The sequence below is a fragment of the Rissa tridactyla genome, chromosome W (assembly GCF_028500815.1).
Source record: "Rissa tridactyla isolate bRisTri1 chromosome W, bRisTri1.patW.cur.20221130, whole genome shotgun sequence".
Taxonomy (NCBI): domain Eukaryota; kingdom Metazoa; phylum Chordata; class Aves; order Charadriiformes; family Laridae; genus Rissa; species Rissa tridactyla.
Window position 1 is genome coordinate 8462149 of NC_071496.1, and position 14608 is coordinate 8476756.

Below are 14608 nucleotides of genomic sequence, written 5' to 3' on the forward strand. Positions count from 1 at the left end.
CGCGGCTGGAGCTGAACTTGGCAAGGGATGCTGAGAATAACAAGAAGGGCTTCTACAGGGATGTCAGCCAGAAAAGGAAGGCCAAAGAAAGCGTGCCCTCCCTGGTGAGCAAGAATGGCAAACTGGTAACAAGGGACGAGGAGAAGGCCGAGGTTCTCAACAATTTTTTTGCCTTGGTCTTTACTGACATCCTCTCTCCTCATGCCTCCCGAGCTGAAGGACGGCAAGACGGGGAGCTGGGGGACAAAGTCCCTCCCACTGTAAGTGAAGTCAAGGTTCGTGACCACCTGAGGAACCTGAACATACACAAGTCTATGGGACCTGATGAGATGCATCCCAGAGTCCTGAGGGAATTGGCTGATGTAGTTGCTGTCGTGGTTTAGCCTCAGACGGCAACAAAGAACCACGTGCCGCTCGCTCGCGCCTTCCTAATACAGGAAGAATCGTAAGAAAAGGCAAGACTCTTGGGTTGAGACAAAGGCAGTTTAACAGAACAGCAAAGGGAACAGGCAAACAACAACAACAACATGGATAGGGGAATATACAAACACGATTATGGAACCGCTGCTCCCCGCCGCTCGCCGGCCGGACCCGGGACACCCCAGCCCGCTTTTAAGCAGCAACTTCCCGCCCCCTCCCCCGGCAGCTCAGGGTGGGCGTGGCTCACATGGCATGGAATACCAGGAAAAATTAACCCTATCCCCACCGGAACCAGGACATTATCCACCCCTTATTCCATACCATCTATGCCATGCCCAGCAGGTTCCAATGAATTGCCACCACTTTCCCCTGTTATGTATATATATATATACACACATATAATGCCCTTAGTTTATGGGCCATCCCTCCAAAGTGTCCGTTGAGTTCTTTTAATCCACGGCTTTGGGCTCCATCTGTTAGAACAGTCTCTCAGGGCAGGTGAGATGCTGGGTGGTGCTGGTCTGTTGCATGCTGTATTTTTCGGAGCTTGTGACTGGTGCACCTGGTGTGGCTCATGCACGCCGTCCGTGGGCTGAAGATGTAGATCTTGAGGAAACTGCTGGGCGCCGGCTGCTGAGATCAGTTCTTATCCCATCATCCCTGTGCCTTACTTGTAGTACAACTGATAGCAATTATAGCAATGAGGACATACAGTGACAGTGTTACTTAGCAATTAACACAATCTGATTCATTGGCTATTCTCGCCCAAAATCAGATCCCCATGAGGTACACATCGGACTTCCCCATCCTTCCGCATCACCCACCAAGTGCATCCAGGTCCTTGGGCAAAAGCAATCCCACGGATGGGTTTGCCTTTGCCTGAGGCAGGACTAACCCAGACTGTCTTCCCTAGCATATTCTTCATGTGCACTACGGGGACTTTATCCCCTTCTACAGTACGTGGAAGTTTTGATTGGGCAGGGCCAGCCCGATTGTTAGATCCCCTGGTGTTAACTAGCCAGGTAGCTTTTGCTAAATGCGTATCCCAGTGTTTGAAAGTCCCACCACCCATTGCTCTCAGTGTAGTTTTTAACAGTCCATTGTATCGTTCTATCTTCCCAGAGGCTGGGGCGTGATAGGGGATGTGATACACCCACTCGATACCATGCTCTTTGGCCCAGGTGTCTATGAGGCTGTTTCGGAAATGAGTCCCGTTGTCCGACTCAATTCTCTCTGGGGTACCATGTCGCCACAGGACTTGCTTTTCAAGGCCCAGGATAGTGTTCCGGGCAGTGGCATGGGGCACAGGGTATGTTTCCAGCCATCCAGTGGTTGCTTCCACCATTGTGAGCACATAGCGCTTGCCTTGACGGGTTTGTGGCAGTGTGATATAATCAATCTGCCAGGCCTCCCCAGATTTGTATTTCAGCCATCGCCCTCCATACCAAAGAGGCTTCAAACGCTTGGCTTGTTTGATCGCAGCGCATGTCTCACATTCATGGATGACCTGTGCAATAGTGTCCATGGTCAAGTCCACCCCTCGGTCACGAGCCCATCTATATGTCGCATCTCTCCCTTGATGGCCTGAGGAGTCATGGGCCCACCGAGCTATGAATAGTTCACCCTTATGTTGCCAGTCCAGATCCACCTGAGCCACTTCAATCCTAGCAGCCCGATCCACCTGCTGGTTGTTCTGATGTTCCTCCGTGGCCCGATTCTTCGGTACGTGGGCATCTACATGGCGTACCTTCACAACCAGATTCTCTATCCGGGCAGCAATATCTTGCCATAGGTCAGCAGCCCAGATGGGTTTGCCTCTGCGCTGCCAGTTGCCCTGCTTCCACTGCTGTAGCCACCCCCACAGAGCATTTGCCACCCTCCATGAGTCAGTGTAGAGATAAAGTACTGGCCATTTTTCTCGCTCGGCAATGTCCAAAGCCAGCTGAATAGCCTTCACCTCTGCAAACTGGCTCGATTCACCCTGTCCCTCACTGGCTTCTGCAACCCGTCGTGTAGGACTCCACACAGCAGCCTTCCACTTTCGATGCTTTCCCACAATACGGCAGGACCCATCAGTGAACAGGGCATATTTCTTCTCATTTTCTGGCAGTTTATTATATGGTGGGGCCTCTTCTGCATGCGTCACCTCCTCCTCTGGTGACATTCCGCAATCCTTGCCTTCTGGCCAGTCCATGATCACTTCCAGAATTCCTGGGCGACTGGGGTTTCCCATTCGAGTTCGCTGCGTGATCAGTGCAATCCACTTACTCCATGTAGCATCGGTTGCATGATGTGTGGTGGGGACCCTTTCTTTGAACATCCAACCCAGCACCGGCAGTCGAGGTGCTAAGAGGAGCTGTGCTTCTGTACCAATTACTTCCGAAGCAGCTCGAACCCCTTCATATGCTGCCAATATCTCTTTTTCTGTTGGAGTGTAGTGGGCTTCGGATCCTCTGTATCCACGACTCCAAAACCCTAGGGGTCGACCTCGAGTCTCCCCTGGTACTTTCTGCCAGAGGCTCCAGGTAGGGCCGTTCTCCCCGGCTGTGGTGTAGAGCACATTTTTAACATCTTGTCCTGCCCGGACTGGCCCCAGGGCCACTGCATGGACTATTTCCTGTTTGATTTGTTCAAAAGCTTGTCGTTGCTCAGGACCCCATTTAAAATCATTCTTCTTCCGGGTTACTTGATACAGAGGGTTTGCAATTTGACTGTAATCTGGGATATGCATTCTCCAAAAACCCACAATACCTAAGAAAGCCTGTGTTTCCTTTTTACTAGTTGGTGGAGACATAGCTGCTATTTTGTTGATCACATCCATTGGGATCTGACGGCGTCCATCTTGCCATTTTATTCCTAAAAACTGGATCTCCTGCGCAGGTCCCTTGACCTTACTTCGCTTTATAGCAAAACCAGCGTTCAGAAGGATTTGGACTATTTTACTCCCTTTCTCAAAAACTTCTTCTGCTGTGTTTCCCCATACAATGATGTCATCAATGTACTGCAGATGTTCTGGAGCTTCACCCTGTTCCAGTGCAGTCTGGATCAGTCCATGGCAAATGGTGGGGCTGTGTTTCCACCCCTGGGGCAGTCGATTCCAGGTGTATTGGACGCCCCTCCAAGTGAAAGCAAACTGTGGCCTGCACTCTGCTGCCAAAGGGATTGAGAAGAATGCATTCGCTATATCAGCTGTGGCATACCACTTGGCTGCCTTGGACTCCAGTTCGTACTGGAGTTCTAGCATGTCCGGCACGGCAGCACTCAGCGGTGGCGTGACTTCATTCAGACCACGCTAGTCTACAGTTAGCCTCCACTCTCCATTAGATTTTCGCACCGGCCATATGGGACTGTTAAAGGGTGAGCGAGTCTTGCTGATCACTCCTTGAACCTCTAGTTGACGAATCAGCTCATGGATGGGAATCAGAGAGTCTCGGTTAGTGCGATACTGCCGCCGATGCACCGTTGTGGTAGCAATCGGCACCTGTTGTTCTTTGACCCTCAACAACCCCACAACAGAAGAATCCTCCAAGAGACCAGGCAAGGCAGACAACTGTTTAACTTCCTCTGTCTCCAAAGCAGCTATGCCAAAGGCCCAGCGGTACCCTTTTGGGTCCTTAAAATACCCTCTCCTGAGGTAATCTATGCCAAGGATGCATGGAGCCTCTGGGCCAGTCACAATGGGATGCTTTTGCCACTCATTCCCAGTTAGGCTCACTTCTGCCTCCAGTACAGTCAACTCTTGGGATCCCCCTGTGACCCCAGCAATACAGATGGGTTCTGCCCCTCTATAGCTTGATGGTATTAAAGTACACTGCGCACCCGTGTCCACTAGAGCCTTATACTCCTGCGGGTCTGATGTGCCAGGCCATCGAATCCACACCGTCCAATAAACCCGGTTGTCCCTTTCCTCCGCCTGGCCGGAGGCAGGGCCCCCCTAATACTGGTCATAGTATCCATTACTCACTTCTTGCATAAATGACTTGGAAGTTCCTTCAAGAGGATCAGAAGCAAGATCAGGCCTTCTGCTTTGTCTGGGGAACGGCCCACTGGAAACTGGGGCGGCACTTTTCCTGGAGGGATCCCCTTTTGTGGTTGTCCTTCCTTGCAACTCCTGTACCCGTGTCCGCAGGATCCAAGTAGGTTGTCCATCCCCCTTCCTCATGTCCTCTCCGTGGTCCCGCAGGTAGAACCACAGGGTGCCTCGTGGTGTGTACCCTCCGTACTCTCTCTCTTGAGTGGGGAAATGCCTGCTTCTAATAGCTGAGATGCTGGCCCGTGCAGGTGGGGAGTAGGACATATTCTCTTCAAGTTGCTGGACCTTCCGTGACAGTTTCTCCACAGCTGAGACAAGGGGGGAAGAGAGACTTTCTTCATATCGCCGGAGCCGGCCAGCTACCTCATCCACCGTTGGTCCCTCTTCACCTTTCCATTCCATTACTGCCAGGGAGTTGGCATATGACGATGGTGCGCTCCGTACAAACTTCCGCCACATGGGCCTTGTGCATCGCACCTCATCAGGGTCTGTGGGTAAGTCTGCATTGTCCAAGTCATAATAAATCATCTCCCGCACGGCTAATTCTCTCAGGTACTGGATACCTCTTTCCATGGTAGTCCACTTGCTTGGCTGACATACAACATCCTCACTGAAGGGGTACCTCTCCCTCACGCCTGACAGGGGTCGCCTCCAGAGGCTGAGGGCTTGGGTCTTTTTCCCAATCGCCTTGTCAATACCGCCTTCCCTAGACAGGGATCCCAGCTGCCTGGCCTCCCTACCCTCTAATTCCAGGCTACTGGCCCCATTATCCCAGCACCGGAGCAGCCAGGTGACAATGTGCTCGCCTGAAAGTCGGCTGAAATCTTTTCGCATATCCCGCAGCTCACTCAAGGATAGGGATTGGGTGATTATCTCTGGTTCTGCCTCTTCCTCCTGCTCTCGTGATGACCCTGGTTCCATCATCATCTCTTACTAAGCGAACTGATTTCTTTGTGTACTACTTCTTCTGTATGGGGGCAACTGATACCGGCACGGGTTGGTTCCCTGGTTCAGTGGCAGTGGCTGCTATGGGGGCTGCAGCAGCCGCAGCGGCTGCCGCAGGGGCTGCAGCAGCCGCAGCGGCTGCCGGTCTGGTTTCCATCTCTTCCCCTTGAGGGTGCTGCATAATTCTGAGCAGTGCCTGGTAGATACTGGCCAGGGCCCAGCACAGCGCGGTGAGTTGTGCCTCTCTGGAATAGCCACAGCATTTTCCCTTCAAATATTCTACCACTTTATCAGGGTCCTGTAATTGTTCAGGGGTGAAGTCCCAGACCACTGGAGGTGAGTAGTTCTCTAGGTACCTGCCCATGCTCTCCCACATGCCGTGCCACCCCTGACTATCCAGCCTCAGGGCAGATCTCCGGGTGGTAGTCTTAAATAGTCGCTTAACCCTAAACAAGACCTGGAACGTATTCAGGAGACATAGCACTAGGAACATGCTGGTTTGAGTATCCCAAGGATATTCAAAATTCTCAAAAGCTGTCATACCTGACCCGGAGGAGAAAAGGGAGGCAAAAGGGCTGGGGAAATTATTAACAAATTCTGAGAGACGGTGTCCAATGTACGGACAGGACAGCAAAACCACATAAACACCCCAAAATAGCCGTCTGAACAGTGATGTTATCATATCATAAACAGATATCGCACAGGACAGCAGAATGATAATCCTCATCCCTCTTCCAGACATGGTAAACAGCATCGCAGGGAGTACATAAGCCATATAGGAATTTATGTAACACAGCCATGAGAACAAACCAAGCAACATGATGACCAGTGACTATTTACCTAAAAAGCCAAAACCGTTTTTTCCACGTTCTAGTTGGATTCTGTCGTTATCTCAACCCTTCGAGCCCCACGTTGGGCGCCAAAAAGGACTGTCGTGGTTTAGCCTCAGACAGCAACAAAGAACCACGTGCCGCTCGCTCGGGCCTTCCTAATACAGGAATAATCGTAAGAAAAGGCAAGACTCTTGGGTTGAGACAAAGGCAGTTTAACAGAACAGCAAAGGGAACAGGCAAACAACAACACGGACAGGGGAATATACAAACACGATTACGGAACCACCGCTCGCCGCCGCTCGCCGGCCGGACCCGGGACGCCCCAGCCCGCTTTTAAGCAGCAACTTCCCGCCCCCTCCCCCGGCAGCTCAGGGTGGGCGTGGCTCACATGGCATGGAATACCAGGAAAAATTAACCCTATCCCCACCGGAACCAGGACAGTTGCCAAGCCACTCTCCATGATATTTGAAAAGTCATGGCAGTCAGGTGAAGCCCCTGGTGACTGGAAAAAGGGAAACATCGCACCCATTTTTAAAAAGGGTAGAAAGGAGGACCCTGGGAACTACCGCCCTGTCAGCCTCACCTCTGTGCCTGGGAAGATCATGGAACAGATCCTCATGGAAGACATGTCAAGACATATGGATGACAGGGAGGGGATTCGAGACGGCCAGCATGGCTTCACCAGGGGCAAGTCCTGTCTGACCAACCTGGTGGCCTCCTACAATGGAGTGACTGCATCAGTGGACAAGGGGAGAGCAACGGAAGAGCACCCCTGTAGCCCCTCTACTACCAAAACCTTGCCACACAAACCCAGTACATCTGAAAGGGAAAGTGTGTCAGGATCTTCATACGTGATGTATTCCCATTGGAAGGTTATAAAATGACATTTCAGTTCAGTTCAAAGAGGGCTCCATCAGTTAACACAAAAAACTGTGTCACCTATTATATAGAATACTGTTAAAGTGAGCATTGCTCACCATTAGAGCTTGGTAATGGTGATGTTGCAGAACTATAAAGCATTTTCACTAGGAAAATCCCCATTCCTTTTTCCCAAGGTGTGAAATAGGTCAGCCAGTGTCCTCTTGCAGACAGGCCCTTGGCCGTAGTTTAGGGTCCATCAGCCTGATGAAATGTTTTTTAACTTTGAGAGCTGAATCTTGGGCAATCTGACTATGTTAGTCCTTAGTGTGTATAGCACTGGTGAGATAGAGTTTCCATTTTTCTGCTGCTGTAAACACTGATGAAAGCCTGACTTGTTTTGGCTCTCCCCAGAAAGTTTCCTCCTTGACTGCTGCAAACAATCAGTATGATTGCCACCTTCCACTGCAAAGGTATTAACATTAATTCATTACGGTTCCTCCACCTGGGGTTAGCTCCTAAAAGAACCTGGACCGTTAAAAGCCTTGTTTTTCCAGTTGCTTCTGATTTTCCCGTAACGTTCAGCTGGAGTGCTGTATTCAGCAGGAAACAGCCCTGCCTGGCTGTCAGGTGATGGTATTTTGTGTCGGATGATAATATGCAAATTCATGTAGCACCTGGACACAAAAAAAATGCCACACCTTGAAAAGGCATCTGTGAATAATGCATTAAACCAGAAGGTCAAATTCTTGTGTTTTTTAAGACTCAATGTGCATCAGGGAATTTTTCAGAAGGCTTCTTCCTTTCACCAGGGGTATTTCTTCCAGGTCATAAGGTGATAAACAAGATACTGAAGTACCCTGCAACAAAACCCGTGTATTAGAGAGTCAAACTTCCTCCAATTTATTGCCTTCTATATCTTCCTTTTCCCCATTTTCTTAGCAATGGGAGTTGTTCAGCTCCTTTCGCTTGCTGAGAATACATTTATCCTTGATGTCTGTGCTTCCCTGGTCTTGAAAAATGTATTGTACTATCCCATAGCAAAAGAAAATTCACACTACCCTTGTGGTTTTAATGTGCTTACTGATTGGGTCCCCTTCTTTAGCCATCACTGGTGGTCTGGCTCAGACAGCTGGTACTTCTCTCTATCTGGAAAGACAGCTGTACTCTCAATCCTAGAGCATTGCTAAATGGACATACAGTGGTCTTGGTGAGTTGCATATGTTCTTTTCACAGTGCAGGTTTTGGGCTCAGAGCAGCCACTAGCAGCATATTCTTCTCTCAGCATCTTCCTTTTCTAGTGAGGGATAGTGGAGCGTGTATTTTAACACGTATTTTCTTCCAGAAAGAGAGGTGTTCCTCAGTATAAGTATGCCATTCCTCAGGATATATATATAGTATAACTCTGAACACTAGATATGTTTAATGATTCTTTATTACTAAAACACCTTACGAAGGCCACGTGCTGTCTTTGGCTGCTACCATTTTGTGTTTGTCAAGGATAATTTAGTTTACATTATTTGCAGTGAGAAGAGGAGAGAAACCTTGGAGCATCACTAGTGCTTACAGGTCTAAAGCAAACAAGCACTGTGGGTTTTAGCTCCTAGCTGTATGGCCACGCATTCCTTGGTAAGTTTTACCTCCCTCACAGCCATCTTTTCCCTCTTGTCTTCAGTGGCTGAATTAAATTGGCATCTTTGCTTTATTAAAATGTAAAAGCTAAGAAAAGCCTAAGGAAAAAAAGGCAGAAGTATTAGAAGGAACAATTTCAGCATTGACTGAATCTGTTTTGTAAGGCTAGAGGTTAGTACTGATTTGAATGGTATGCCCTTTATCACGCACCTTCAGAACCTCCTTTAGGGCTCCTTGCAGGTTTGGACTGGCAGCTGAAAGAAAGATGACATTCTTACAGAGCAGTAGGGTGGGTTTGTCTGTGGACCAACAAATTTTCCAAAAAACAGAAGTACAGAGTTCCATAAAACAAGTTTAAGGTTATGGACAATAGATTCTTTTTTTATGGTTAATGTTTGTGAGCTTCTTAAAATAATCCTTGAACTCCAAGAAGTTCGGAGACCAAAGCCTGCAAAACACTATTTTTAGAACATTTACTACCCGCTGTAAAATTAATGTTTCTGTTGTGAAGAGCAGATAGCAGTGCCTTTATCCTGCATCTGTTAATGAGTCTTCACGGCTAATGATATGCTATATTTTTTAAAGAGCAGTTAGACAGAGTACATCCAGAATTGGATGGAAGAGGGATAAGTAATTCTTGAATTTCCTCTAACCTTTAGAGGAATATAGTGCAGAGAGTTTTTTTTCTTCTCTGCAAAATTATTATTTACTTGAAAGTAATTAATTAATTTAGAATTTATCATTATGCAGTTGTTCCATTACTTCATTATATTTTATTCTAGAATTTATTCAGGGTAATAAAAAGTGGACTTCTTCTTAAAATGTGGCCTCAAAATACAATGTATAGTGGCAGAGTGATTCTAATTTATCATGACTGTAAGACAAAAATTTAATTTCCAGTCAAAAAGGGGGATAAATGTGAAAATTAATTTGAAAGCAGGGTTTTCCATAGAGCTGTAGTTTGTTATCCTGGTTTGAGGTGAAACAGAACCAACTTTCTGTTCAGTAATTTTACTTCTTAGCTAGGCCTCTTCTAACTCTATGAAATTAACAGCATGTTGTGTCGAAAGCGGTTTGTTTTCAGAGTGATAAGACCAATGTTTACAGTTTGTGCCAAGGAATGGTATGCAGAGAGGCTCTTGCTTAGACTTATTGCTATAACAACCAAGGTCAGCTAATTTCATTATTTGCCCCGTTGGAGGGTCAGAAGCGGAAAAGCGTAGAGGGGTCCCACCTGCAGGGAGGAGTGGACAGGACAGGTGACCCAAAACTGACCAACAGGGCTATTCCATCCCATCTGCCCCATGCTCAGTATAAAAGCTGAGGGATCAAAGGGTCAACTCTTCCTTCAGTGGCTGACGTCTGAGGAGGACCCCATCTGTTTGTCTGCCTTTGATCCTGATCCATGTGTTCCTGACTCCATCTGTGGAATCCAGTTCCCACCCATCGCCGAGTCCAGTCTGGGACTTCCCAGTGGCTTTCTAGTGGCTTTCTACAATGGAGTGACTGCATCAGTGGACAAGGGGAGAGCTACGGATATCATCTATCTGGACTTCTGCAATGCCTTTGACACGGTCCCCCCAACATCCTTCTCTCTAAGTTGGAGAGATACGGATTTGATGGGTGGACTGTTTGGTGGATAAGGAACTGGCTGGATGGTCGCATCCAGAGGGTGCTGTTATGTCACGTATTCCACAGTCTTGCCAAGACTAATGAAACTGACCTCTGAAAGAGTGAAAGATGTCTATGGGCAGAGGGTGACCTCAAGCACCTTAGCTATTATAATTTAGCCATAGTCCATAAGCTTTGTCTGTGCACTTATTACCTTGCTCTTCCTAAACTGTTCTCTTCCATATAAAGAAGATGTCATGGTTATTGTGTCATACCACTTGGCTGCCTTGGACTCCAGTTCGTACTGCAGTTCTAGCATGTCCGGCACGTCAGCGCTCAGCGGTGGCGTGCCTTCATTCAGGCCACGATAGTCTACAGATAGCCTCCACTCTCCATTAGATTTTCGCACTGGCCATATGGAACTGTTAAAGGGTGAGCGAGTCTTGCTGATCACTCCTCGAACCTCTAGTTGACGAATCAGCTTATGGATGGGAATCAGAGAGTCTCAGTTAGTGCACTATTGCCGCCGATGCACCGTTGCGGTAGCAATCGGCACCTGCTGTTCTTCGACCCACAACAACCCCACAACAGGAGGGTCCTCCAAGAGACCAGGCAAGGTAGACAGCTGTTTAACTTCCTCCGTCTCCAAGGCAGCTATGCCAAAGGCCCACCGGTACCCTTTTGGGTCCTTAAAATACCCTCTCCTGAGGTAATCTATGCCAAGGATGCATGGAGCCTCTGGGCCAGTCACAATGGGGTGCTTTTGCCACTCATTCCCAGTTAGGCTCACTTCCGCCTCCAGTACAGTCAACTCTTGGGATCCCCCTGTGACCCCAGCAATACAGATGGGTTCTGCCCCTCTATAGCTTGATGGTATTAGGGTGCACTGTGCACCCGTGTCCACTAGAGCCTCATACTCCTGTGGGTCTGATGTGCCAGGCCATCGAATCCACACCGTCGGACACGGTTGTCCCTTTCCCCTACCTGGCTGGAGGCAGGGCCCCTCTAATCCTGGTCAGAGTATCGGTTACTCACTTCTTGCAGAAATGACTTGGAAGTTCCTTCAAGAGGATCAGAAGCAAGATCGGGCCTTCTGCTCTGTCTGGGGAACTGCCTGCTGGAGACTGGGGCGGCACTTTTCCTGGAGGGATCCCCTTTTGTGGTTGTCCTTCCTTGCAACTCCTGTACCCGTGTCCGCAGGATCCAAGTAGGTTGTCCATCCCACTTCCTCATGTCCTCTCCGTGGTCCCGCAGGTAGAACCACAGGGTGCCTCGTGGTGTGTACCCTCTGTACTCCCTCTCTTGAGTGGGGAAACGCCTCCTCCTAATAGCTGAGATGCTGGCCCGTACAGGTGGGGAGTAGGACATATTCCCTTCAACTTGCTGGACCTTCCGGGACAGTTTCTCCACAGCTGAGACAAGGGGGGAAGAGAGACTTTCTTCATACAACATCCTCACTGAAGGGGTACCTCTCCCTCACGCCTGACAGGGGTCGCCTCCAGAGGCTGAGGGCTTGGGTCTTCTTCCCAATTGCCTTGTCAATGCCGCCTTCCCTAGACAGGGATCCCAGCTGCCTGGCCTCCCTACCCTCTAATTCCAGGCTACTGGCCCCATTATCCCAGCACCGGAGCAGCCAGGTGACAATGTGCTCGCCTGAAAGTCGGCTAAAATCTTTTCGCATATCCCGCAGCTCACTCAAGGATAGGGATTGGGTGATTATCTCTGGTTCTGCCTCTTCCTCCTGCTCTCGTGATGAACCCTGGTTCATCATCATCCCTTACTAAGCGAACTGATTTCTTTGTGTACTTCTTCTTCTGTATGGGGGCAACTGATACTGGCACGGGTTGGTTCCCTGGTTCAGTGGCAGTGGCTGCCACCGGGGCTGGAGTAGCTGCAGTGCCTGTCACAGGAGTCGCAGAAGCCGCTGTGTCTGTCGCAAGGGTTGCAGTAGCCACCATGTCTGTCGCAGGGGTTGCAGCAGCCGCAGTGTCTGTTGCAGGGGTTGCAGTAGCCGCAGTGTCTGTTGGTCTGGTCTCCATCTCTTCCCCCTGAGGGTGCTGCGTAACACTGAGCAGCGCCTGGTAGCTACTGGCCAGGGCCCAGCACAGCGCGGTGAGTTGTGCCTCTCTGGAATAGCCGCAGCATTTTCCCTTCAGATATTCTACCACTCTATCAGGGTCCTGTAATTGTTCAGGGGTGAAGTCCCAGACCATTGGAGGTGAGAAGTTCTCTAGGTACCTGCCTGTGTCCTCCCACATGCCATGCCGCCCCTGACTATCCAGTCTCAGGGCAGATCTCTGGGTGGCAGTCTTAAATCGTCGCTTAACCCTAAACAAGACCTGGAACGTATTCAGGAGACATAACACTAGGAACATGCTGGTTTGAGCATCCCAAGGATATTCAAAATCCTCAAAAGCTGTCATACCTGAGCCGAAGGAGAAAAGGGAGGCAAAAGAGCTGGGGAAAGTGTCCCCCCCCGTTTCCCCCACAGACTGGGTGTGATTATTAATAAATTCCAAGAGATGGTGCCCAAGGTATGGGCAGGACAGCAATACCACATAAACACCCCAAACTAACTGCCTGAACAGTGGTGTTATCATATCACAAGCTGATATCGCACAGGACAGCAAAATGATAATCCCGATCCCTCTTCCAGAGATGATAAACAGCATTGCAGGGAGTACATAAACCATATAGGTTTTTATATAACACAGCTACGAGAACAAACTAAGCAACATGGTGACCAGTGACTATTTACCTAATACAATAAGTGCACACAACAAATTTGTTTTTACACGCTCTAGTTGGATTTTGTCGTTATCTCAACCCTTGTTGCCCCATGTTGGGCACCATTAAGGACTGTCGTGCTTTGGCCTCAGACGGCAGCAAAGAACCACGAGCCGCTCTCTCGAGCTTCCCCAATACAGGGAAGAATGGGAAGAAAAAGGCAAAACTCGTGGGTTGAGACAAAGGCAGTTTAACAGAACAGCAAAGGGAACAAGCAAACAACAACAATAACACGGACAGAGGAATATACAAACACGATTACGGAACCACCGCTCACCGACCAGACCTGGGACACCCCAGACCGCTCCAAGCCGCGACTTCCTTCTATCCAGAGGGCTGGAGCACCTCTGCTATGAGGACAGGCTGAGAGAGTTGGGGTGGTTCAGCCTGGAGAAGAGAAGGCTCCGGGGAGACCTTATAGCAGCCTTCCAGTACCTGAAGGGGGCCTACAGGAAGGATGGGGAGGGACTCTTTATCAGGGAGTGTAATGAGAGGACACGGGGTAACGGTTTCAAACTGAAGGAGGGTAGATTTAGATTAGATATTAGGAAGAAATTCTTTACTGTGAGGGTGGTGAGGCACTGGAACAGGTTGCCCAGGGAAGCTGTGGATGCCCCATCCCTGGAAGTGTTCAAGGCCAGGCTGGATGAGGCTTTGAGCAGCCTGGTCTAGTGGGAGGTGTCCCTGCCCATGGCTGGGGGGGTTGGAACTAGATGACCTTTAAGGTCCCTTCCAACTCGAACCATTCCGTGATTCCATGATTCTTGCCCGCCCCCCCCCCCCCCGCAGGTCAGAGTGGGCATGGCTCAGTGGGATGGAATACCTGTGTCCCTGCCCCCTGCCGGAGCCTGAGGAAAATTAACCCTATCTCTGCCGGAACCAGGACACAGGAGTAGAGGACAATTCTGCTGTTTATAAGGTAAAAAACAAAACTGAGAGACCAGCTTCTCCCAAATGCCCCATCCCCTCTCACCAGGAGTACTGGGCAATGGCAGTTGGGAAGGGTCCATGTCCACTGGAAATTTGGAAAAAAACCTCTTTTCAAAACCAGGGTGGGCTCAGTTTCATAGAATCATTTAGTTTGGAAAAGACCCTTAAGATCATTGAGTCCAAGTGCAAACCTAACACTGCCAAGTCCACCACTAGACCATGTCCCTCAGCACCACATCTACACGTCTTTTAAATACTTCCAGGGATGGTGACTCAACCACTTCCCTGGGCAGCCTGTTCCAATGCTCGACAACCCTTCAAGTGTCCTGGTTCTGGTGGGGATAGGGTTAATTTTCTGTCAAGGGACAAAGGTATTCCATATCATGTGAGCCATGCCCAGTCTATAGCTGGGAGCTGGCCGGGGGAGGGGGCAGGAAGTGGCCGCTTGGGATTGGGCTGGGGCATCCTGGGTTCAGTTGGTGAGCAGTAGTACCATAATCGTGTTTGTACGTTCCTCTATCAGTATTATTGTTGTTGTTGTTTTCCTGTTCCCTTTGTT

General features: G+C 49.4%; 1 protein-coding gene across 1 annotated transcript in view; it reads left to right on the top strand.

The window, feature by feature from the left end:
- Positions 1-14608, top strand: part of LOC128902130 (microtubule-associated protein 1B-like) — an 86253-nt gene that overhangs the window by 37041 nt on the left and 34604 nt on the right. The window lies entirely within an intron of this gene.